The 26,440-nt window shown below is 42.2% G+C and overlaps 1 long non-coding RNA gene across 4 annotated transcripts in view; it reads right to left on the bottom strand.

Annotated features, from left to right (window-relative positions):
- Positions 1-3,343: 3,343 nt before the first annotated feature.
- The window catches only part of LOC311253953, a 50,517-nt gene continuing 27,420 nt past the window's right edge, over positions 3,344-26,440 (bottom strand). For all 4 annotated transcript variants that reach the window (XR_014622086.1, XR_014622087.1, XR_014622088.1 and 1 more), the window contains 3 exons: positions 19,751-20,407; positions 19,106-19,234; positions 3,344-4,128 (listed from right to left, as the gene is read on the bottom strand). This is a non-coding gene — a long non-coding RNA (uncharacterized lncRNA). The remainder of the gene's footprint in view (positions 4,129-19,105; positions 19,235-19,750; positions 20,408-26,440) is intronic.

Below are 26,440 nucleotides of genomic sequence, written 5' to 3' on the forward strand. Positions count from 1 at the left end.
ACACTGAGTCAAAGGTTACTCTAGTGCGCCCACATTTGCACCAGTTATCCATCTGGCCAGTGTATATAGAGAAAAACACCCATCTTTTGGAGTATCCCATGTCACCATAAAAGAGGGGTATACTGTGTCCACTACATTTTCTAAGGCAGCTTTATGCATGCTCTCACACTGGTCAGACCACTCCTGTGATATTAATCTTTTTTTTCAGTTAGAGTAATTCCATTGCCAGTCTAGCATACTACTTAAATATTGTAAGGAATACTGTAAAATCATGGAAACCACTTTTTTTTTTCCTTGTGAGAGCTTGTATGCGAGCAAAACTTACCAGCCATGTCTTCAAGTCATCAGGTAAACACTGTCTCTGGTATCAAAGAGTGGTAGACGTACTGACCTCACGCAACACACTTGAACTATGGGTAATGGCTTAGCGCTGATCTACTTTGCTATAGCCTACATAGCCTATGATTCATATCGTTTGTGGTATGACGTAAGGCAATTGATATTGGGGGTTGTATAGAGGCGGTGGATGAGCTGTATACACTACCCAGCAAGCAACTTTCTGTGTAATAAACGCGTAATAGCCGTCAATTGCAAACCTGATGACTAGGCTAGAACAAGGCTAAATTTGGGTATGAGGATGTTGATTAAATCTTCACATATAGACCACATTTCACCAGTATTTGCAATACTGGCTTAGATGTGAGAAATTAGAAAAATGAGGATAAGATCTAATTTGCACATTTTCAAATCAAATCAAATCAAATCAAATCAAATCAAATCAAATCAAATTTTATTTGTATAGCCCAAATTCACAAATCACAGTTTGCCTCAGAGGGCTTTACAATCTGTACAGAGACGACACCCTCTGTCCTTCGACCCTCGATTCGAGTGAGGAAAAACTTGCCCCAAAAAAAAGGCCCTTTTAACAGGGAAAAAAAATGCGGAAGAAACCTCAGGGAGAGCCACAGAGGAGGGATCCCTCTCCCAGGACGGACAGACGTGCAATAGATGTCGCATGTACAGAGCAGATCAACGAGATCACAATGTATTCAATTATAAGCGATGGTTGACAGGAGTGAAAGTACACAAAGATGTATTACAGCAATAATGATGAAATGCACATGAAAATGTGATTACTAGTGATAACAGTAGTAGTGATCAATGGTAAGGATGGTATGTAGCAATGCAGTATGATAATAGTGGTGGAACGTATGTAACAGAGATGTGACTAATATTAGCGACAGTAGTGGTGGGTGTCAGGCAGGGTCATGGCAGTAGGTGCATCCACGATCAGGCAGGGCCATAGCAGTAGGCGCATCCACGATCAGGCAGGGCCATAGCAGTGGGCGCATCCACGATCAGGCAGGGCCATAGCAGTGGGCGCATCCACGATCCACGACCCGGGCGCGGCCAGGATCCAAGGGAGCCTGTAGGACTAGAAAGCACAAGGACTCCGGGGAAGAAGTAAGTCAGTGACATGCAGAGATGGGGCATGTATACAGGCATAATGTATACAGATGGAGAGGAGAGGAGAGGGGAGGAGAGAGAAGCTCAGTGTGTCATTGTCCCCCGGACTAGGCCTATAGCAGCATAACTAAGAGCTCGTCCAGGACAGGCCAGCCCTAACTATAAGCTCTATCGAAGAGGAAGGTCTTAAGTCTACTCTTAAAGGTAGAGAGGGTGTCCGCCTCCCGGACCAAAACAGGAAGATGGTTCCACAGAAGAGGAGCTTGATAACTGAAGGCTCTGGCTCCCATTCTACTTTTGGAGACTTTAGGAACTACAGGTAATCCTGCGTTCTGGGAGCGTAATGCTCTAGTTGGGTGATAGGGTAATATGAGCTCCTGGAGATATGATGGTGCCTGACCATTGACAGCTTTGTAAGTGAGGAGAAGGATTTTAAACTCTATTCTTGATTTTACAGGGAGCCAGTGCAGAGAGGCCAGTACAGGAGTAATATGATCTCTTTTCTTAGTTCCTGTCAGTACACGTGCTGCAGCATTCTGGACCAGCTGGAGACTCTTTAGAGACTTGTTAGGGCAGCCTGATAATAGAGAATTACAATAGTCCAGTCTGGAAGTAACAAATGCATGGACTAGCTTTTCTGCGTCTTTTTGAGACAGGATGGGCCTGATTTTTGCAATGTTACGTAGATGAAAAAATGCAGACCTTGAAATTTGTTTTATGTGGGAGTTGAAGGATAAAAGGTTTGTTTATGGCACAAAAGAAAGAGAAAGTTGCATAAAGCAGCCCCTTTGGATCAGCGGTCTCGTGCTTAGTATTCTCCTGGGCGGGTGGTCACGCTATCTAGTACGCCACTGAGTCGAGAATGGAAAGCATTGTACAATTCTTTCACTCGTGTATTTTGCTTCACAAGTACGGTCTCTGGCAATAAGTGCTCGTGTTTACAGTGTCTGCGCCTGCGCTTTCCAGCAGGAAGCGCAATTGTTGTTTTACATTAATGTATGAAAATACTACCATGATCTCAGGGAAATGTGTGCTGAAGCAGGAGTGGTATATGTAACTATTATATATATATACATACATCTCTAGTTTCTGACACGATTGAGGTCATTCAACATCTCCCGGACTATGCTCAGGATGTTTTATGAGTCTGTGGTGGCCAGTGCTATACTATGCTGTTGTGCGCTGGGGCAGCAGGCTGAGGGTAGCGGACGCAAAAAGGTTGAACAGACTGATCCGCAAGGCCAGTGACGTTGTTGCGAGTGGAGCTGGACTCTCTGACGGCGGTGTCAGCGAGGAGGATGCTGTCCAAGTTACATGTCATCTTGAACAATGGCTCTCATCCACGCCATGACGTGGTGGTCAGCCACAGGAGTACATTCAACACTTTGTTCAACTCCTATTATTATTATTATTATTATTATTATTTCTGCATATTCTGAATTTTGAATGGGAGCAATTTCCCCTCAGGGATTATAAACTATTTCTGAATCTGATTCTAATTCTGAACAAATGCTGCTGCATAGACATGTGTAGAATAGCATGATCCGATAGATGAAAGATAGGAGTAACAATTAAATTGAGACGCCACATTTTCAGCACTTTCTTTATCACAACTAGCCAGACTGTAAACAGGTCTAGGTTCAGTGGCTGTTAGACCATGAATGAAAACAAGTCATCAAATGTCTACAGTGCCACCCCCTGGCAGATATAGGAACCTGCATCTGGACATTGGCAGCAGTGAACTATTCCAGGCGTAGTCAATACATTTACACATTCTCATTTCTTAAGCTCATGAGAAAAACACCCCGATGTCTACAACAATCCTCCAGTGAGCATTTTTCTGTTAAACAGAAATCACTAGCAACACAACATTCGACTGGCTCAGAAGTGCAAATGTTTTATTGAGTATATGAAGACAACAATGACAAATTCACATTTAGACAATATTTCCACCAGGATTTGCAATACTGGCTTTCAACTAAGACATTTCAATGTGTTTTCTTAGTCAAGCTCCAAAATTAAGACATGCTCTTATTTGCACATTGTACAGGATAAAGGATGTCTTTATTGCAAAAGAGGAAAAAAAAAACAATGGATAAATAAAGTTCACATGATCAGTTCAAACTCCTTTCACTGCAAGGCCGCTGCACTACTTACTGCATCATAACAATGTTACTTACTACAAAGGTGGAAAGCATTGTATAGCTACGCTATGTATTTAGCTTGTGCCTTGCACACAGTCACTTATAAACATCACGTCTCAGCCTAAACAAATGATCCAAATGAGTAAACAAATTTAATGGTGACTTGTGACACATTCATTTTGTACCCACATCTTCAAAACAATATTGAAATCCCAGTTGGTGGCCACTGGCATAAAAACGACATATTCCTCTGGATCATCAGTGGTATGTCTATAACTAAAGGCTTATACCTTTAATTATGGAGTAGTGGTATGTCCATGCCTAAAGGCTTATACCTCTGGAAGAGTAGTGGTATGTCGATGTTGAAAGGCTTATTCCACTGGATCAGTGTTATGTGATGCAGGACATCATATGGTGCTGAAGCAGGAGTGGTGTGTCGGTAGTAGGGGTGCAGTGTTGGCTGAAGACTTGTGATATTCAAGGACAAGAACATGTGTAGAATAGCATGGTCCGAGACCTAGATGAAACATAGGAGTAACAATTAAATTGAGACACAAAATTTCCAACACTTTATCACAATAAGCCAGAAGTATACAGTAAAAGTAGCATCATGTATTTTGAAGGGTTTGGGATTCAAGGCTTCAGATAATTTAAAATAAATGTAAGCAGACAGACAGAACTGGACTGATCAGAGCCAACACTCACAGCTCTACTACTTTACTCTGCAGACCACACTGTCCATATGACTGCATTAAATCAGTGTGTATGTGTGTGTTTGTGTCTGTGTGTGATAGTTTGGTCTATGACAGACGGGGCAGTCATAATATCCACATCAGTTTTATTTATATATATACATATACACACATACATATATACACACACACATATATATATACATATATACACACACACATATATATATATATACATATATATATATATATATATATACACACATATATATATATATATATATACACACATATATATATATATATACATACATATATATATATATATACATATATACATATATACATACATACATACATACATACACACACACATATATATACATACACATATATATATACATACATACATACACACACATACATATATATACATACACATACATACATATATATACATACATATACATATATACATACACACACATATGTATATATACATATATATGTATATATATATACATATATATACATACACACACACACGTATATATACATATGTGTGTGTGTATATATATATATACATACATACACATACATATACATACATATATATATACATACATATACATATAAATACATACATATATATATATATATATATATATACACACATACATATATATATATACATACACACACATATATATACACACATATATACATACATACATATATACATACACACACACACACACACACACACACACACACACATATATACATACATACATACATACATACATACATACATACATACATATATATATACATACATACATACATACATACATACATACAGTACAGACCAAAAGTTTGGACACACCTTCTCATTCAAAGAGTTTTCTTTATTTTCATGACTATGAAAATTGTAGATTCACACTGAAGGCATCAAAACTATGAATTAACACATGTGGAATTATATACTTAACAAAAAAGTGTGAAACAACTGAAAATATGTCTTATATTCTAGGTTCTTCAAAGTAGCCACCTTTTGCTTTGATTACTGCTTCGCACACTCTTGGCATTCTCTTGATGAGCTTCAAGAGGTAGTCACCTGAAATGGTCTTCCAACAGTCTTGAAGGAGTTCCCAGAGATGCTTAGCACTTGTTGGTCCTTTTGCCTTCACTCTGCGGTCCAGCTCACCCCAAACCATCTCGATTGGGTTCAGGTCCGGTGACTGTGGAGGCCAGGTCATCTGGCGCAGCACCCCATCACTCTCCTTCTTGGTCAAATAGCCCTTACACAGCCTGGAGGTGTGTTTGGGGTCATTGTCCTGTTGAAAAATAAATGATGGTCCAACTAAACGCAAACGAGATGGAATAGCATGCCGCTGCAAGATGCTGTGGTAGCCATGCTGGTCCAGTATGCCTTCAATTTAGAATAAATCCCCAACAGTGTCACCAGCAAAGCACCCCCACGCCATCACACCTCCTCCTCCATGCTTCACGGTGGGAACCAGGCATGTAGAGTCCATCCGTTCACCTTTTCTGCGTCGCACAAAGACACGGTGGTTGGAACCAAAGATCTCAAATTTGGACTCATCAGACCAAAGCACAGATTTCCACTGGTCTAATGTCCATTCCTTGTGTTCTTTAGCCCAAACAAGTCTCTTCTGCTTGTTGCCTGTCCTTAGCAGTGGTTTCCTAGCAGCTATTCTACCATGAAGGCCTGATTCACACAGTCTCCTCTTAACAGTTGTTCTAGAGATGTGTCTGCTGCTAGAACTCTGTGTGGCATTGACCTGGTCTCTAATCTGAGCTGCTGTTAACCTGCGATTTCTGAGGCTGGTGACTCGGATGAACTTATCCTCCGCAGCAGAGGTGACTCTTGGTCTTCCTTTCCTGGGGCGGTCCTCATGTGAGCCAGTTTCTTTGTAGCGCTTGATGGTTTTTGCGACTGCACTGGGGGACACTTTCAAAGTTTTCCCAATTTTTCGGACTGACTGACCTTCATTTCTTAAAGTAATGATGGCCACTCGTTTTTCTTTACTTAGCTGCTTTTTTCTTGCCATAATACAAATTCTAACAGTCTATTCAGTAGGACTATCAGCTGTGTATCCACCTGACTTCTGCACAACACAACTGATGGTCCCAACCCCATTTATAAGGCAAGAAATCCCACTTATTAAACCTGACAGGGCACACCTGTGAAGTGAAAACCATTTCAGGTGACTACCTCTTGAAGCTCATCAAGAGAATGCAGAGTGTGTGCAAAGCAGTAATCAGAGCAAAAGGTGGCTACTTTGAAAAAACTAGAATATAAGGCGTATTTTCAGTTGTTTTACACTTTTTTGTTAAGTACATATTTCCACGTGTTAATTCATAGTTTTGATGCCTTCAGTGTGAATCTACAATGTCAATAGTCATGAAAAGAAAGGAAACTCATTGAATAAGAAGGTGTGTCCAAACTTTTGGTCTGTACTGTGTATATATATATATATATATATATATATACACACACACACACACACACACACACACACACACATATATATATATACATATATATATATACACATATATACATATATATGTATATACACATACATATACATATATATGTGTGTGTGTGTGTTTGTGTGTATATATAACTGATATCATATATATATATAGCCTACATACACATAGGCTACACACACACACACACATACACACACAAAGACACACACACATTGATTGACAATAGTTAAAACATATCTCAATGTACAATGAACATGATACATAATATGCCACAATGGTTAATGTTCGTCGAAGTAGATTTTATACAAAGTAATGTATTCTTGTGTTCTCCTAGTAAAGGAAGCCTGTCAGTAAGTATTGTTTAGTTGGTTGGCTCAAAGTTTCTGCTATCGATTAGTCAGACTGGCTACGGTGGCTGGGCTAACAGTAGCCATGTTAGCTAAGGCTATCGCTTTCATTAGCTTTAAGTAGTGTATAGGCCCAAATTTAGACATATTACTTTGCTATCATATCGCAAGAATCCCAAGTGTAATTACTGTCTATATGCCTACATCCCACCAACATAACATCCAAAAGAAACACATAGCCTACGTTCCTTTATTTACGGCAATGTGTTAAGTTAGCATTGTCAAAAAAGACTACAACAATGTATACATTTACGGCAGCACTTGTCGTAAAACCAGCCCAGTGGCATTACATTTGCATATCCATCAGGGGACGGTACCCATCCAACAGTCTCTCAGAAGCATAACGCTCTCTAGCGGCACACACCGTCATGTGTCGGCGGAATATCAGCGGCACACCACTCCGAGGAACGGTATAAGAGTCTGGGGATCGGTAAAAGCCGCTGAGCAGCAATCGACATAACTTTGGCCACCTCTCCGAGGAACGGCATAAGGCTAGGCATCGGTATAAGCCGCTGAGCAGCAATCTACATAACTTTGGCCACCTCTCCGAGGAACGGCATAGGACTCTAGGCATCGGTATAAGCCGCTTAGCAGCAATCGACATAAATTTGGCCACCTCTCCGAGGAACGGCATAAAGCTAGGCATAGGTATAAGCCGCTGAGCAGCAATAGACATAACTTTGGCCACCTCTCCGTGGAACGGCATAAGACTCTAGGCATCGGTATAAGCCGCTGAGCGGCAATCAACATACCTTTGGCCACTTTTCGATCTCGGCGTCACTCACATGTGATGTGCAAATTTTGTCAAACACAGCTGTCATTTCATGGCAGCACTACAGCCATGCATGAGCACCTGAAACGTAAGCACCCTGGAGCTGTGGTGGCATGTACGCCAGAAGGGTAAATTCACGAGTTGAACCGATAAAAGTTATTTGTCTTCGTTATCAGTGACTTACAGCCGTAGCCTATCTGTTTTGTAGTGGTTTGTAGCATATCGTCGCTGTCAAGCAGAAGCCTCCTATCTTCAATATATGGTATTAAATTTACGTGTCACTGTACAGTGGGTACTAGTTTCATTTGGAGAATTTCACGCGTGAGTCACAGGAGAGTCACACAGATTTTTTTTTTGGAGGAGTAATTGTGTTTTCACCAGAAGCTGCAATGTGCCCAAACAACCGCCAGGTGGCATCTGTGAGCAGCAGGACGCCTCCATAAGACAGCAGCACGGAGCAGTGAACACAAATGGGGAATGCAATATAATAATAATACAGCATGGGCGAGCGGTCTTAATAAGCTATAAATGCAGTGCATGCCCAAGCCCTTCAATAAAAATAATTGAAAATATTAATCTGGCAGTGTGTTCAATTATACAATACCTTAGTTCTACTGTTTTGGTCTTAAATCCGTGCCTAATCTGTCCCGTTTTGCTTGCGAAAAGCTGGAAAGCTTGTTCGCGCGTGCGCACTGTGACACAGAGTAGTACAGTTACTGCTAGAGGCTGTGTTTACTGTAGATGAGCATTTTGAATGGCAAAAAAGCTGTCAGTGAAGAAGCTTATCTGCCAACGCGCATGCGCAAAACTGACTTGTTTGAATTGTTCAGCGGGAAACTGTCAGTGGTTCATTTCATCGTGTAGCCCGGTCAAAATGAGTGAAAATATTAATTCTATTCAGTCTTTGCGTTCAGTGCCGTTTTCGCGGAGAACTTTTGAGGAAAAGAAAACTATAATTTCAAGTGGACGGCCTACTCCTGAAGTAAATATCACAAAAACTGGCCGACCCCCCCTCCCGTCAAACGATCCGGTCTGACAGTGACATATTGCCTGTTATTTCATGAAAACCATCTCGAAACACTCTGTCAAACAAGTGTCAGATCTGTCAATCTGCGGCGCTACTAGCCTAGTTCGCTCATTTTAAAAACACACCGGCAGCAGCGCCTACTGATCTGAGACGTGTCACGTGAGTTACTGTAAATGCTGTGTGGAAAACCAGCTGTGGTCTGTGATTGAGGTGCAGAAGGGTGAGTTTGGAGCTGACGAGAGGATCGCGCTGACGACCGTTTCATTACATTTTTCTCATTGAAAAACTATACAACTGGCATTTAGATTATGTTCTGCACAAAAAAATAAGTGAAATAATAACAATTCGGTTTTAGCAATCAACCGCTTATAGTGATCAAATGTACTCTGGACCAACGTGATCACTATAAGCGGTTTCCACTGTAGTAGTTAAAAACCATATTATATTTTTTATTAATAAATAAATACCCCCCTTACGGGCGCGCATGGTATTGACACTTCAGCATGACCACAGTAAAAGGTCACCGCTCGCCACTGTAATACAGTATAGTTTTTCAATGAGACAAATGTAACGACGGCAGCTACAGTATACGTCTCACTCTCTTTTTTCGGTCCTCAGTCTCGTCAGCTCGAAACACACCCGTCTGTGTTTTTAAAATGAGCGAACTACTGTACAGTAGTGCCGCAGATTTCTCATTCCCCACCTTGTTTGATTGAGTGTGTTGCTGGATGATTTCTCATGAATGAACGGGCAATAGCCTGTGTCACTTTTTTTAATTTCAAGTCAAGCGGGGAGGGGGGGATCCTTGTACCTGGGTTACTGTTACCAAGGATACGGAAATAAAAGTAGCGAAGCTCCGGACAGAGTTGCGGTGATTGTATCCACTTTATGATAGGCTACTGTAGATTATGAAAACACATGAGTCTATCACAACAAGGATTGGATTATCCATACGAGAGGTAGACTGCCGGTTCTCATGGCCCGGACTCCTGCCAATAGTTTTTTTTTTTTTTTTGGAGGGTGTGTGTGTGCCGAGCGGACCCCTTTAGAGAGACACGCGTCTGTATGGGACAGGCTTTTATTTAATTTAGAACAAACCTTATGCTCAGCAAAAATTTCTTAGGTCGCCGGATCTGAACCCGATCGAGTTAGTCTGGGCTTCAATGAAACGCTACATTCGCTGTGAGGCCAAACCCAAAAACAGAGATGAACTGATCTCCGCAAGAGAGTCATTTTGGAAATATAAGCTCACCAAAGAGGCCTGCAACAAATACATAGATCACTTGGACAAAGTCATTGAACAGGTCATAGCATTAAAGGGAGGACCGACTGGCATGTGACTGCATGGCAGACGGCGAAAAATGCCCAGGGCCGAAGGATCTCCTGCTGAAAGACTGATGCGCACACTACGCAGATCTGAGGACACACTCTGCTTTAAATTACCTACTGTATATCATACTGCACTGTTCTGTATACCTGTCGATTTTTTAAATAAAAATGTTTTATTTGAAGCACGTAGGCTACCATGTATATATCTTATATTTTTGGGAAGTCTGAATTCCAGTCACTATACATCTTATGAACGTGATGTAAAGTAATAACTTTATTTTTTTATATATATTTTTTTTAAATGCAGCCTCTAAAACTAGAATGAAAAATATTTTCCTATGTTCCACCTTCTCGGCTCTATTGAAAGTAATGAGCTTAATAGACATATTAGCGCCTCCATTTATCTCTGACCAATAGGTGTGCTTGTAATAATTGCTGTGACGACAGCTGGACACAATGTAACACATTAGCATCCTCCATTTATCTCTGACTGTTGGAGCCATTTTGTATATTACACATAAGGTGATAAATAATTTAGATTTGTTGGATTTATTCTGATTTTGTATATTTGAGGTTATAAGAGTGCCTATTAGTTAATAACAACTGCGCTCTTCTTATTGGCTGAGATGTGCGTAACGTGATGCGTGCGTACTTTGGTTCAGTGATGATTATGGAGGCGAGGAGAGCACACTAGTTTTTGACCGTGCTAATGATTATTGCCTGATTTTGGATTGCTACACAGTTTTATTTTTTGTTGTAACTTGAATAAAGGTTTCAATAAACCCACGTGAGAAAGAAGAACTGTGGAGTTTTTGTGGCCTAAGACACGCGTCAACTACATGCTCACGCTCCATAATTTTAGTGTGTGTTTAAAAAGTAAAAAGAGATGGAGTCACACTTACACTGACCAAGGGGTGTGTTTGTGGATACTTCACTCAAGTACATTGTCAGACAAAAGTCCTGCCCCCCACAGTACTTCACACAGCTGTTTGCTTTGAACAGAAAAACCGGTTCCTACAGTAGCTCTCCTCACACTTTTCAGTTCATAAGTGAAGAAATTTCGTCGTGTTTCATGTAATAAATTTCACATGTAAGGGGAGCTGAACATACAGCCTCCATTCAGAACTCCAAGACACATGTGCCAGATGCACAGAGGCATGCGTAAAACACAGATTGAGACCACTTCATGATGTTTAGTTATTTTTTTTAGTTCATTTTCGTTTCTTTTGGATTTTTGTGCGTATTACTGAGCTGTTTTGGTCCATGTTTGTAAGCCTTTTTTCCCCTGGATTATATTTTCTAAAGTTGCAACAATATAGTAATATAATATATATTGTTTTCGTTTCATTTCGTTAAGTATAAATCAATCAATCCATTTTCTTTGAAACTATGAGATTGTAGAGCACCTAAAAACCAAAGCACCAGTTCACTGTAGCGATTTTCATACACACACCCAGTCTCGCTTTCAATAAAACACACTCGCATTCTATTACAATCGGTGAAATATATGAAAACACAATTTAAAAAATGACAGTTGTTGCTCTAGTTTTTTGTTTGGGTAAGCTTCATATTTAAAAGCGCAATGTTCAGCTGTCAGAAATTAAAAGCAGCCTCCTCTTGTTATATTTGCAGCAACACTGTTGCTTCAGGCTGTGATCAGCTTTTTTGTATCGCTCATAGCCTACTTTCCATTAAAACAACCTGCTGCTCTTGGCTGAAATCAGCCCGTTGTGGCTCCATTCTACGATTAAAGCAGTATCAACAAAGTCACTGTTAACAAAATTAACATCTAATCTGTCCCTTCAAATTGTGTGTTTGGAGCAGCTGCAGACAGATGTGCATTAATGCTCCGCTCGTGAGTCCAGCTGCATCGGGTCCAGGCTGCTGGCACGACCGAAGCAGCTTAGAAACTAGCGCTCTGGGCCTGTCCTGGCCCAGCCCTAACTATAAGCTCTTATCGAAGAGGAAGGTCTTAAGTCTATTCTTAAAGGTAGAGAGGGTGTCCGCCTCCCGGACCAAAACAGGAAGATGGTTCCACAGAAGAGGAGCTTGATAACTGAAGGCTCTGGCTCCCATTCTACTTTTGGAGACTTTAAGAACTACAAGTAATCCTGCGTTCTGGGAGCGTAATGCTCTAGTTTGGTGATAGGGTAGTATGAGCTCCTGGAGATATGATGGTGCCTGACCATTAACAGCTTTGTAAGTGAGGAGAAGGATTTTAAACTCTATTCTTGATTTTACAGGGAGCCAGTGCAGAGAGGCCAATACAGGAGTAATATGATCTCTTTTCTTAGTTCCTGTCAGTACACGTGCTGCAGCATTCTGGACCAGCTGGAGACTCTTTAGAGACTTGTTAGGGCAGCCTGATAATAGAGAATTACAATAGTCCAGCCTGGACGTAACAAATGCATGGACTAGCTTTTCTGCGTCTTTTTGAGACAGGATGGGCCTGATTTTTGCAATGTTACATAGATGAAAAAATGCAGACCTTGAAATTTGTTTTATGTGGGAGTTGAAGGACATATCTTGATCAAAGATAACTCCCAGATTCCTGACGGTGGTGCTGGAGGCCAAGTTAATGCCATCCAAACTCGCTATATCACTAGATAATGCATCTCTAAGGTGTTTAGGACCAAGTACTATAACTTCGGTTTTATCTGAGTTTAACAGCAGAAAATTGCAGGTCATCCAGATCTTAATGTCCTTGAGACATGCATGGAGGTTAGTAAGCTGATTAGTTTCATTTGGCTTTATTGATAGGTATAACTGTGTATTATCTGCATAACAATGAAAGTTTATGGAGTGTTTCCGAATTATATTTCCTAGAGGGAGCATATATGAGGTGAATAGTATGGGTCCAAGCACGGAGCCTTGAGGAACACCATGACTAACCTTGGTATACAGGGATGACTCATCATTAACATGTACAAACTGAAATCGATCCGATAAATAGGACATAAACCAGTTTAATGCGGGTCCTTTAATGCCAATTAAGTGTTCCAGTCTCTGTAGTAGAATGTGATGATCAATGGTATCAAATGCAGCACTAAGATCTAGTAAGACCAGGACAGAGACAAGTCCTTCGTCAGAAGCGATGAGGAGGTCATTTGTAACTTTCACCAGTGCCGTCTCTGTGCTATGATGTGCTCTAAAACCTGATTGAAAATCCTCATATAAACTATTTTTATGAAGAAAGTCACATAGCTGGTTGGCGACCGCTTTCTCAAGGATCTTGGAGAGGAAAGGGAGGTTGGATATAGGTCTATAGTTGGCTAAAGCTTCTGGGTCAAGATTAGGCTTTTTAAAGGAGCGGTCTAATTACAGCTAGTTTAAAGGATTGTGGTACGTATCCTGTTAATAGAGACAGGTTGATCATTTCTAGTAGAGATGTGCTAATTAAAGGTAAGGTTTCTTTCAGCAACCTAGTTGGGATGGGGTCTAGGAGACAAGTTGTTGGTCTAGATGAAGAAACCATCGAAGTTAGTTGGTGGAGGTCGATGGGAGAGAAGCAGTCTAAATATAAGTCAGAATTTACAACTGTTTCTGAGGTTCCTGTGTTTAAAGATACAATAGTGCCAGTTGAGGGCAAGCGATGATGGATTTTGTCTCTAATAGTTAAAATTTTATCATTAAAGAAGCTCATGAAGTCATTACTACTGAGCGTTGTAGGAATACATGGTTCAGTAGAGCTGTGACTTTCTGTCAGCCTGGCTACAGTGCTGAAAAGAAACCTGGTGTTGTTTTTGTTTTCCTCTATTAATGACGAGTAATAGCTTGCTCTGGCATTGCGGAGGGCCTTCCTATATATTTTAAGGCTATCTTTCCAGGCTAAGCGGGATTCTTCCAAGTTGGTGGAACGCCATTTCCTTTCAAATTTCCGTGATGTTTGCTTCAATTTGCGGGTATCCGAGTTATACCAGGGTGCTAACCTCCTGTGCTTTATAGGTTTCCTTTTCAGGGGGGCAATAGAGTCCAGTGTTGTTCGCAATGAGCCTGCAGTGCTATCAACAAGATGATCGATTTGTGAGGAACTGAGGTTAGCGGAGGAGTCCTCTATTATATTAAGACATGGCATTGAATTTAGTGCCAGCGGTATAATTTCCTTAAATTTAGCTACAGCACTATCAGATAGACATCTAGTGAAGGAGTTTTTGCCTAATGGTGTGTAGTCCAGTAATAGAACTTCAAAAGTTATTAAGTGATGGTCTGATAAAAGAGGATTCTGTGGAGAAACTGTTAGATTTTCAATCTCGATACCATAAGCTAGAACAAGGTCAAGAGTGTGGTCAAAACAGTGAGTTGGTTTATGTACACACTGAGAGAAGCCAATGGAGTCTAATAATGAGATAAATGCAGTACTAAGGCTATCATTAACGACATCCACATGAATATTAAAATCACCTACAATAATTACTTTATCTGATTTGAGGACTAGACTTGATAAAAACTCAGAGAATTCAGATAAAAATTCTGAGTAAGGACCAGGTGCTCGATACACTACAACAAATAGAACTGGCTGTAAAGTTTTCCACGTTGGATGTGAAAGACTCAGAACAAGGCTTTCAAATGAGTTATAATTTAATTTAGGTTTAGGAATGATTGACAGACTTAAGTCATAAATAGCTGCAACACCACCTCCTCGGCCGGAGCCTCGAGGAATGTGAGTATTAATATGACTGGGTGGAGTGGATTCATTCAGGCTGACATATTCTTCAGGATGCAGCCAAGTTTCAGTAAGACAGAATAAATCAATATTACAGTCTGAAATTAAGTCATTTACTAGTACAGCTTTCGATGACAGGGATCTGATATTTAGGAGTCCGCATTTAATTCTCTTGTCTTGTTTTGAGATTGCAGAGTTGCTGTTAATTTTTATTAGATTTTCATGCACAACTCCTCTTCTGTGGACTTTTGATTTGATTAATTTAATTAATTTAGGTGGTCGGGGGGCAGACACAGTCTCAATGGAGTTTTGGGTGTGCAACTGATCTAATGGAAGCTCAGAGAAGCGTGTAAGACTGCAGCTCTGCCTCCTGGTCTCAACTCTGGGTTGTCAGGCTGGTTGTTGGCTAATGAAATGGGTTAAATTTCTAGAGATGAGAGCCGCTCCGTCCAAAGTGGGATGGATGCCGTCTCTCCTAATGAGACCAGGTTTTCCCCAGAAAGTCCGCCAATTATCAACAAAGCCCACATCGTTTGCTGGACACCACCTTGACAGCCAGCGGTTGAATGATGACATGCGGCTGAACATGTCATCACTGGTTAGGTTTGGCAGGGGCCCGGAGAAAACTACGGAGTCCGACATTGTTTTGGCATAGTTACACACCGACTCAACATTAATCTATCTTATAGACGTCCTTAAATCAACTAAGAGCAAGATTGCCCTGACAGCTGATGCCTGGACCAGTATTGCCACAGAGGCATATTTTGGCATCACTTGTCACTTTAAGTGATGACTGGGAACTCACTAGCTTCTGCCTCACCACCATGCCACTGGAAGAACGACACACTGGAGTTAACATTGCTGCATGGATTGAGTATGCCATGGCAAGGTTTGAGGTCCCTGCTAGCAAGATTGTGGCTGTTGTCCATGACAATGGCTCCAATGTTGACACAGTGCTGGCTGCAAACATTTTGAAAGAAAAGCATGGGTGGAATTCAGTCCGCTGTGCAGGCCACACTTGGCCACAATAGGTGATCGGTCATGCTCTGAAACATCCTCAGATCACTAAAACACTAGGAGCAGCGAGGTGTCTTGTAGAGCACTTCAAAAGAAGTGAACTAGCCTCAAGCAAGCTGAAGACCAAATAGAAACAAATGGGAATCCCAGAGAAGAAATTTATCCAAGATGTCTCTACTAGGTGGAATAGCACCTTTTACATGGTGACTCGTCTGCTAGAACAGAGATGGCCGCTGACTGCAACATTGTCTAACCCAAACAGTAACACAGAAAGGGAAACAGCATCTCGACCTGAAACCAGACCAGTGGGCCTTGCTTGAGGAACTGGCAAAAGCTCTTCAGGCCTTTGAAAGTGCCACTGTCTACCTGAGTGGTGAAACCTATGCTACCGCCTCTGCCCTGCCTCCTCTGGTCAGAGGGCTTCAGAAGTCCACTCAGACCACCTATGATACAGCTTCTGTTTCTGGCATTCCAGGCAGCTGCTTCACAGGAGACAACTGCACGCTGGTCCAGAGAAGTCACTGTCAAAGATGACAACACAAACACACAGATCATTGCAGCTGCACTGGACCCGCGTTTTCAGAAACTGAACACTGAACCTGGTGTCAGAAATTTCAAAGTAAAGTCCAATCTCTTGCCTTACAGTCCATGCAAGAAGAAACTGCAAAGAGGCAGTGTGCCAGTGAGAATGAGGAAGCCATTACATGTGCTAAGAGAACTTCAAATGGGTCTCTTGATTCACTGTTTGGATGTGACTCCTCAACAGATACTGACAGTGAGACTGCTGAACAGGATGCTCACAACCAAGCTATCACCAACGAGGCAAGATTTATGTGTTTAAATAAGAACAGTTCTTATTAATTAACATTTAACATCAACTGTAACATGCCATACTTTTTCACAAGCCTAATTTTCATCTGTTGTCCCATTGCAGGTACTGATGTACTTTAATCCCCTATCTTGGTGGAAGTCAAATGAAGCAAAATATCCAAGTCTTGCATCATTAGCCTGGTCATTCTTGTGCATTCCTGCCACTTCTACTCCTTCTGAGCGACTGTTCTCAGCTGCTGGGAACATAACCTCCAAGAAGAGAGCCAGCCTCACACCTGAGTATGTTGATATGCTCACATTCCTGCATTGCAATTTGAAGAATTTGTGAATTATACAGTCATTTGTACTGGATTTTTTTTATTTTATTTACATTTACTAGTTTTATTTGAAATTTTGGACTTGGCAGCAATATTTCAAAAAGGTATAGTTATAGTATAGTAAAGTTATTTGTACATTATGTTTTTGTTATCACAACTTGCACTTTAATGTATTATTTTGTTAATTTATGTTTCATTAAAATAACAATTTAAAAATGCAGTTGTTTCAAAATATTATGTTTTCAAATACATGTTTCATGGGTTTTTAATTTGCTCTGAGAATATGAGGTAATAATAATAATAATAATTGTGACTAATCGAAAAAATAATCGTTAGATTAGTCGACAACCAAAATAATCGTTAGTTGCAGCCCTAGTGTTGGCCTTGTATGGCTATTTCCTGGGTTAAAATCCCAGGTGGCGTTGTTGACGACACACACTACACATACACACGCTCACACAAACACACACTCACACCCGCTCTCGCCACAGTGGCATTAGCATTAGCATCTAGCTGCTCAGGTGATGGCTGGGGCCTGTCGCAGCCTGTTTTAGAAGCATCATTTCTCCCTCGGCCTGCCATCATAGAGTGTCCGCAAGTAAAAAAATAAGTTTACCTATAGTAAAAGGCTGCAGTATTAAGGCTTAAAGCTGGCAGAAAAAATACAAAAGTGTAATATAAAAGTGTTGAAATTTGACTGCCGCTGCTAAGGAGAGGAGAGGAGGAGAGGGGAGAGTGCATAGAGGGCTGTGTTTTACCTCAGACATTTATTCTATTAATTATTTTGCATTATGGACGTTTCTGAAGGGGCTATGCCCATAATGAGTCTTAGTGTGATCAGCACTCTACAGAAAATATCAGTTGAACAGGCGGTGCTTCAATCTGGTCCAGGACACATGTGCTTACACAGTGCTAAAAGAATGTGGTCACGTGTGGCCAAGACCACCACTGACTGCGGTCTGAGTCATCAAATCCTAAGGCATTCACACCTGTACTTGGAGCTGTCCACTTATGAACAGGCGCTCACAACAAATAATACCAGGCCTGACCAGCTTGTTTGTTTTAGTGCTGCATCACTAGACTAACAAGAAGCTTCTTTCCACAGGCTGTGAGACTCGATTCATCCTCAGCACTCCACCATGAAAAATAGTTTCCATTTTATGACTAATCTAACCAGATAACAGAAATTCTGACCCGATGACCGGCATTAAGAATGATTACAATAACGTAAAGGTAGGATTTTGTAATATTTTGTTTAGGACAGCAACCGATGGTTATTTTCATGCTGGTTGTTTTCTCCATTAATCCTTTGATCGGTAAAAATATTGAGAACTGTGGTCACAGTAAGCCAGAGGCCCAAGTGACACCTTCACAATGTCCAGTCCAAACCTGAACATTATAAATACATTGAAATGATTTAAAGGAAACGCAGCAAATGTCATACCAGCTGTAAAGCGGCAACCACATGATTTTACTGGAAAAATAACTGAAACCACTATCAAAATTGTTATCAATTAATTTTCTGTCAATCAACTGATTAATCAAATATAAGCAAAATATGTAAAAACTGATGAATACTTGAATTTATAACAAACCATATTGTATAAGCCCTTCATTTTTGTGCAAAAAAATAATAATTTCCAGTGTAACTGGTAATAACTATAGCTGTCAGATAAATGTAGTGGAGAAAAAAGTGCAATATTTGCTTCTAAGATGTAGTAAAGTGGAACTTTAAAAGTAATATGAAAAGAAAAGGCTAAATTTAAGTACAAGTATCTCAAATTTGTAATTAAATACATTACTTGACTAAATGTACTAGGGTGCCACCAGACTGAGGCGTGCGTTTTTTAAATTTATTTTACACACCCAGATCTACTTATGTTACTCCAAATAAATGAAAATGTTTCAAAATTCACTTTTGGAAGAAGGTTTCCTGGCACCGACTCCAGATGCTCCATCCTCTGCTGATGGTTGTTTGCGTCTCTTGTGTGTTGGTGGGATGTTATCCCCCTCATCAGCTGCAATAGTTTACTCTGCTGATGGTTCTATGAAATACAAAATATTCAGTCAGACATGTGAGAATGACCACAATTACGGCTGGATGGTACAGCAAAAAATTATCCACAGGCAGGTTTAAGGTGGGTCACAGAGGTGGTTCTTTATTCCTCCACCTCAGCAAACAGCATAACACATCAGTACCACCTCCCCCAGGTTGTTAAAATGGCCCCCATTTATAGGGTGTCACAGCTAATGACCCTGGAAGATTCCATCCACAGGGATCCACTGCCTATCAACATGTTTAACCCACCATTTTTATTCCTATATTTACACCACCTTATCAGTAACAAATACACACCCTCATTTGCCTCCCCTAACAACAAAAATACACATCCCACTTTGTCTTTTTTCCTGGGGGAAGCCTTTTGCCTGCACACCCTGAAGACAAACACTGGTGAGTAAACAATACACTTGACTTCTTCACTGCATGCACTTATTGAGCAACACAATACACATTCTTAGCTTAGCTCCTTGTTGAAGCAATTAACACATTTAATATGCACCTTTAACCCTCTGTCCCGCTGCTCTAGGTGGAGCTGCGTGGCCCACACATCACCCACCTGTAAAACCAAGACCCGACCAAGGACAATAAACGTTCAATAAATACGATAAACATATCCATACAAATGTGCAAAAAACAGTGTTAAAATGTATTGTGCAAATCTCCAATAAAGTGCTGTTGCTCCTCTGCATATGTAGTCACACTCAGTCCATAGTGCGTGGTGCCATGTGTGCAAAGCCTGGTGACGATGTGCTCTTCGTCACATTTCCTCCTCCCTCTCCCCAAAGAGAACAGTACCTCATTCCTCTGACATTCTGGACAGACAGTCCGCCACCACATTTGACTTCCCTGACCTGTAGTGCACCGTGAAGTCATAGGGCTGCAGGGCCAGGTACCACCTTAGCGATGCGCATGTTGGCATCCCTCATGCGATAAAGCCACTGCAAAGACCGATGATCAGTTTCCAGAAAGAAGTGCCGCCCCAGCAGATAATATCTGAGGGTGTCGATGGCCCACTTCATCGCCAAGCACTCCTTTTCCACTGTAGAGTACCTTTGTCTCTCTGTCCAGCAGCTTCCAACTCTCCTTCCACCACCACCTCCTCTCCTTCCACCTCCTGCAGAAACACTGCTCCCAGGCCCACTCCAAAAGTGTCCGTCTGAATGAATGAATGAATGAATGAATGAATGAATGAATCTTTTATTGTCATTATACTGGGTGTACAATGAAACTTTGTTAGACTATTCTCGGTAAAAGACAACAATTAGTTAGACAATATAAAACATATATTAAAAAAAATTAAAAAACATAAAAGGCACACATGGAGATCAACAAAACAAGACAAGAGCAGCAGTATATATAAAATAAAATGTCTGTGCAGCAGAAAGGTATCAGTGCAGCTTCAAATAATGATAATAATAATAATAATAATAATAATAATAATAATAAGTGATAGCAGCAGCATGTATAACATGCGTGTGTATAACAGTGACTGTTATGATAGAAGTGGGATGATGTAGGCAACAGCTCTGGGGTAGAAGCTGTTTCTTAGTCTGTTTGTTTTGGTTCTGATTGTCCTGAACCTTCTGCCAGATGGTAACAGCTCAAACATGGAGTGACCGGGTGTGGGGTGTCTCTAAGGATGCTGAGGGCTTTCTTGTTGAGCCTTTTTGTGTAAATGGTGTCCAGTTCGGGGAACTTCAACCTGATGACGCGCTGAGCCGCCTTCACCACACGATAGAGACTGTAGCGTTCTGCGGCTGTACAGCTGGCGTACCACACTGTGGCGCTGGTGGTCAGGATGGACTCGATGGTGCTTCTGTAGAAGTTGAGGAGTAGTTTGGCCCGCTTCAGTTTCCTCAGGAAAAAGAGTCTCTGTTGAGCTTTATTGACCAGCTGCATGGTGTTGTTCGTCCATGCCAGCTGGTTCGACAGTGTGACTCCCAGAAACTTCAGCTTTTCTACATCCTCCACCGTCTCCCCATTTATGTGGAGGGGTGCGTACGGTTCCACCTTAGTCCTACAGAAGTCAACGATCATCTCCTTGGTTTTAGAGGTGTTGAGGATGAGGTCGTTTGCTCCGCACCACTGTATGAGATGATCCACCTCATGCCTTGTAAGCTGTCTCATCCTCCTCTGAGATCAAGCCAACTACAGTCATGTCATCGGCAAACTTAATGACAGTGTCTGAGGGGTAGATGGGGGTGCAGTCATGTGTGAATAGTGTGAAGAGCATTGGGCTCAGCACACAGCCCTGAGGGGTTCCAGTCCTGAGAGTGAGGGTGGAGGAGATGTTTTTGCCCACTGATGAGCAGGATGAAAGGCTTCTCAATGTCAGGACTGTGGAGGACTGGGTGAATGCAGATGGCTTCCTTGAGGTCCCTGAAGACTCTGTCACACTCATCAGTCCATTGAATCTTGTTTGGAGCAGAGGCTTTGGTTAGATCATTCAACACAACAGCTTTATCTGCAAAATGAGGCACAAACTTATAATACCAACCCAGCAGACCAAGGAATCCCCTCAGTCTCTTTCTGGTGGTGGGAACAGGAAAGGATTGGATGGCCTCCACTCTCCCCAGCTGTGGTTTAATCTGTCCAAATCCAATGACGTAACCCAAGTATTCCATTTCTCTTTGGGCAACAGCACACTTGTGAGGGTTAATGGTGAGGCCAGCTGCCTCCATTTTCTGCAGCACCTGTTGCAGGTGCACCATATGCTCCTCCCATGATTGGCTGAAAATAACTACATCATCCAAATATGCAGCCACACAGTCAGATAAATCCCTCAAAACATGGTCCATTAGTCTTTAAAACGTGGCTGGCGCCCCCTGGAGACCAAATGGCATGACCTTAAACTGATACATACCAAATGGTGTTCTGAAAGCTGTCATCCCCTTGGCATCTGGTGCTAAGGCAACCTGCCAGTAGCCCTTGCTGAGGTCCAGTGTGGTGATGTACCGAAAGTTGCACACTGTATTCAGGTATCTGAAATCAATACAAAATCTGAGAGTACCATCTTTCTTTGGGACCAATACAATGGGCCTGCCACTCACTGTTATTCCCAGCTCTAACATCAGCCTAATTTCCTTTTGCAGCAGAGGAATCAACCGCTCAGGAATCCTGTAGCTTTTCTACTGCACTGGGGCATCTCCCTTCAGCCGAATCCTGTGCCGCACCAGTCAGGTGAAAGCTGGTGTCTCCCTGAAGAGTTCTGGGTCAAGCAGGGGCTTCGCCTCTGCTTGTTGGGTGAGAGACAGATGTGACAGGTCCACTTCTGGGCCCTCTGCTGTTGTGGTGGTAGTTGGGAAGAACTTGTCAACAGTATCCTCCTCCTGCACCGCACGGACCAAATGCTGCTGGTGCACAGGCTCTGAACGCACCTGGACCTCCTTAAGCAGGTTAACATGAAAAGTCTGGTATCTTTTAAACCTGTCCGGCATAAAAAGTTCATGTGTGACCTTACCCGCACGTTTGCTGATTTCATATGGTCCATGCCACTTAGTCAGCAACTTGCTTTCACTGGTTGGCAACAACAACAACAACAACAGTACTTTTTGGCCTGGATGAAAGACCCGCTCTCTGGCCTTTTGATCATACCACACCTTCTGGTTTTGTTGAGCCGACTCCATGTGTTCATGTACAAGCGCCATCATCTTCTCCAGTCTCTCCCTCATTTTTACCACATATGCCACCACATTTTCTCCTTCTGGCTTCGAACTCTCCCAGTAATCTTTCAGCAGGTCCAGCGGTCTTCTCACCTGGCGCCCATACAACAGTTCAAACGGAGAGAAGCCCGTAGATGCTTATGGGACCTCTCTGTACGCAAACAGCAGGTATGGCAGCCAGCAGTCCCAATCCGAACCTGTGTGAGACACAAACTTGCGCAGCATGTTTTTCAGTGTCTGGTTATAGCGCTCCATCAGCCCATCCGTCCCACAGTCTGTTGAAATCTCCTTGGGTATGCCTACTCTAGAAAAAAGTTGTAAAAGGCAATCTGCTACTTGTCTAGCTTTGAAAGACCTGAGAGGGAAGGCTTCAGGGTGCCGTGTGGCATAGTCGCACATGACCAAAATGTAAAGGTGGCCTGAGGAACTTTTCTCAAATGGGCCTACAATGTCCATGCCTATCCTCTCAAAAGGTGTATCAATGATGGGCAAAGACTGTAATTGGGTACGTGTAACTCCTTTAGCAGAGGTTAGTTGGCAGGTTTCACAGGAAGCACAGCACTGAGAGACTTGAGTGTTCATCCCTGGCCAAACAAAGCAGCTTCCAATCCTGTTCAGAGTTTTCTGGAAAGCCAGGTGACCTGCCCATAGAATAGAATGCCCCATCTCCATAACTCTCTGTCTGAACTGTTGTGGCAGTGCTAAAGTCTCAGTTTTTCCCCTTTTCTGATAGAGAAGACCCTCCTTCACCATGTAGGTGTCATCATCTAAACAGCTTGGGTTATTTTGTTGAACACCCTCCACATCTGTCACCTTTTCAAACTACTGCTTCAGTGTCACATCTTGTTTTTGCAGTGAGCTCAGATCTGGGGGAAACTCAAAATCAAGCAGTTCTGGTGGTTAAGGAGAGCTTTGTGCTCCTTGTCTAAGTGAACCCTTTAGCTTCTCCCGTCTTCTCTGTGCTTGTGACTTGTGAGGTTTAACTGGCCCTGCTTCCCAGTCTACCCCAAAGAAAGGCAGCTCTCTGAGGACTCCCTCTGCACTCTGGTGGTGACACAGGCAATGTGACTGAATCACTCAATGGCTCACTGAAATCGGCTACTGAACTCTGATCCTCCTCACTGCTCGCGTCAGGTTTGCATATTGGCGGGGTCATAAGGTCATAGAGTGTGGGTACATCATCCCCTAGAGCAGCCATTTCTTAACCTCGGGGTCCTGACCCCAATTGGGGTCGCGAGATGATTTCTGGGGGTCGCCAAATCATTTTGGAAAAATATAAATGCGCAAAATAATGAGCGTCCAACCGGATGTTACAAGGACGACGAGCGGTTGGTCTCAAACAGGCATTTTATTACTCAAAACCAGTTGCATGTCTGCCCTTCTCATTCACACATACAGACACGGCTCTCTCTCTACCCCGCCTCTCACCGTGGGGGGAAATAAAAACAAAGAAAAAGAGAGAGAAAAAAGGCGCGTTGTTGTTTTAGCCACAGCTGCAGCAAGTTTGCTAGCTGGAAAAATGGAGCGATGGCTTAAAAGAAAAAGTGTTCCAGCACAAGACAGTCAGCAGCAGCAGCAGGGGTCCCAAGATCAGCCACCAGAACCACCACCTGAGAAACGTATGGCACTGAGAGCTTGAAGCCAGCAAAACTAAAAAGACATTTAGAGACAAAACACAGCAGCTTAACTTATAAGCCAATTGATTTTTTTCAGCGCAGGGAGCAAGAACTAAAAAGGCAAAAAACAGTGGTGAGTGAATATTCTACAGTCCCTGCTAAGGCCCTGGCAGCTTCATATGAGGTCGCATATCTGGTGGCTCAATCGAAAAAGGCTCACACGATTGCGGAGAGTCTCATCCGTCCCGCAGCTGTAGCAATCACAAGAGCAATGCATGGGGAGAAAATATCTAACACTCTTTAACCATTCCCCTGTCAAATGACACCGTGGGGCGCCGCATTCAGGACATAGCAAATGACATTAAAGAGCAACTCATTGACAGAGTGAGGAAGAGCAAATTGATGAATGCACAGATGTGTCAGGAGATGCGCAGCTGCTGGCCTTTGTGAGGTACAGCTACGAGGACATGTTTTGCTCATCAATGGAGGGAACATGCACTGGACGGGACATTTTCAACAAGCTCAACAGTAACATACAAAAAGAGAGACTGAGATGGGAGAGCTGTGTCTCTGTGTGCACAGATGGAGCTGGAGCTATGCAGGGGGCAAGAAAAGGTTTGAGGGCCTGCGTGTTAGAGGTAGCCCCCATGTGAAATTTCTGCACTGTATGATCCACAGGGAAGCACTTGCTGGCAGGTGTCCTCCAAACATCAGTTAAGATTGTCAATTTCATTAAATCACGGCCACTGCAAAGCAGACTCTTTGCCACACTTTGTCATGAAATGGGATCAGACCACGAAGCACTCCTCTTTCACACAGAGGTCAGGTGGCTTTCTCACAGCAAAGTTTTAACGAGGCTCTTTGAACTGCGTGAGGAGGTCCGCATATTTTTATCAGACTGTAGTTCTCCCCTTGCTGACTATCTGACTGACCCAAAGTGGGTCACGAGCCTCGCATATTTAGCCAGCATTTTTGACAAACTAAACAGCTTAAACTTGTCCCTACAAGGCCCAAACACAAATGTCCTTATTCTCTCTGAAAAGGTCATGGCATTTAAGAGAAAGCTGAAGTGGTGGGCTGTGCAAGTGTTGAAATGTTCCCTGAGCTTGATGACTTTATGGAGAGTTACGACATAACCATTCAAACTATGAAAGGAATTATTGCCTCTCACCTCAGAAGCCTGCTTGAAAGTTTCAATAAGTACTTCCCAAATGATGACACGCCGGAAAAGTACGACTGGATACGCCAGCCTTTCACCGGCTCCACCGCACATCACCTGCCATCAGAGCTGCAGGACGCCCTGCTAGATCTCTCCTCTGACCGCACGTTACAGACTGCTATCTCGGCATGCGCACTGGAAGAGTCCTGGTTGTCAAGTAGCAACAAAGTACGCAGCACTGTCAAAAGCTGCAACCGATGTACTATTTCCATTTGCATCCACATATCTGTGTGAAAAGACCTTTTCTGCACTGACAACAAAAAACAGATGAAAATACTGAAAAACAAATACAGATCACGACTCCTCAGAGTTGAGAGTGATCTTCGCGTGGCCGTGTCTAACATAAAGCCAAGACTGCAGCTGCTCTGTTCAAACAAGAGGCAAACAAAAGGCCCAGCCATCACATTACATAGTGGTTGCAGCTATTTGGCTTTGTGAAGAAAAAAAAAGAAGACAACGTTTATAGAGTTAGGAGTTTGTTTTAACAAAACTTGTTAAGTTGTTGTTATGACACAATGTTATGACGTTCTTTTTCATGTTTAAGCTCTCAGCAACATAGATGTTTAAAATGAAACATGGGCAGTTTTTCTCCCCAGTGTGTTTTGTTAAGGCTTCCTAATTAGCATGTGCTGGTTATCATTTTATTTCATTAAAAAGAAAAAAAGTTTGCGTTAATTGTTTACATTTTAACC

The sequence above is a fragment of the Pagrus pagrus genome (genome assembly GCF_965226575.1).
Source record: "Pagrus pagrus genome assembly, contig: HAP1_SCAFFOLD_85, whole genome shotgun sequence".
Classification (NCBI taxonomy): domain Eukaryota; kingdom Metazoa; phylum Chordata; class Actinopteri; order Spariformes; family Sparidae; genus Pagrus; species Pagrus pagrus.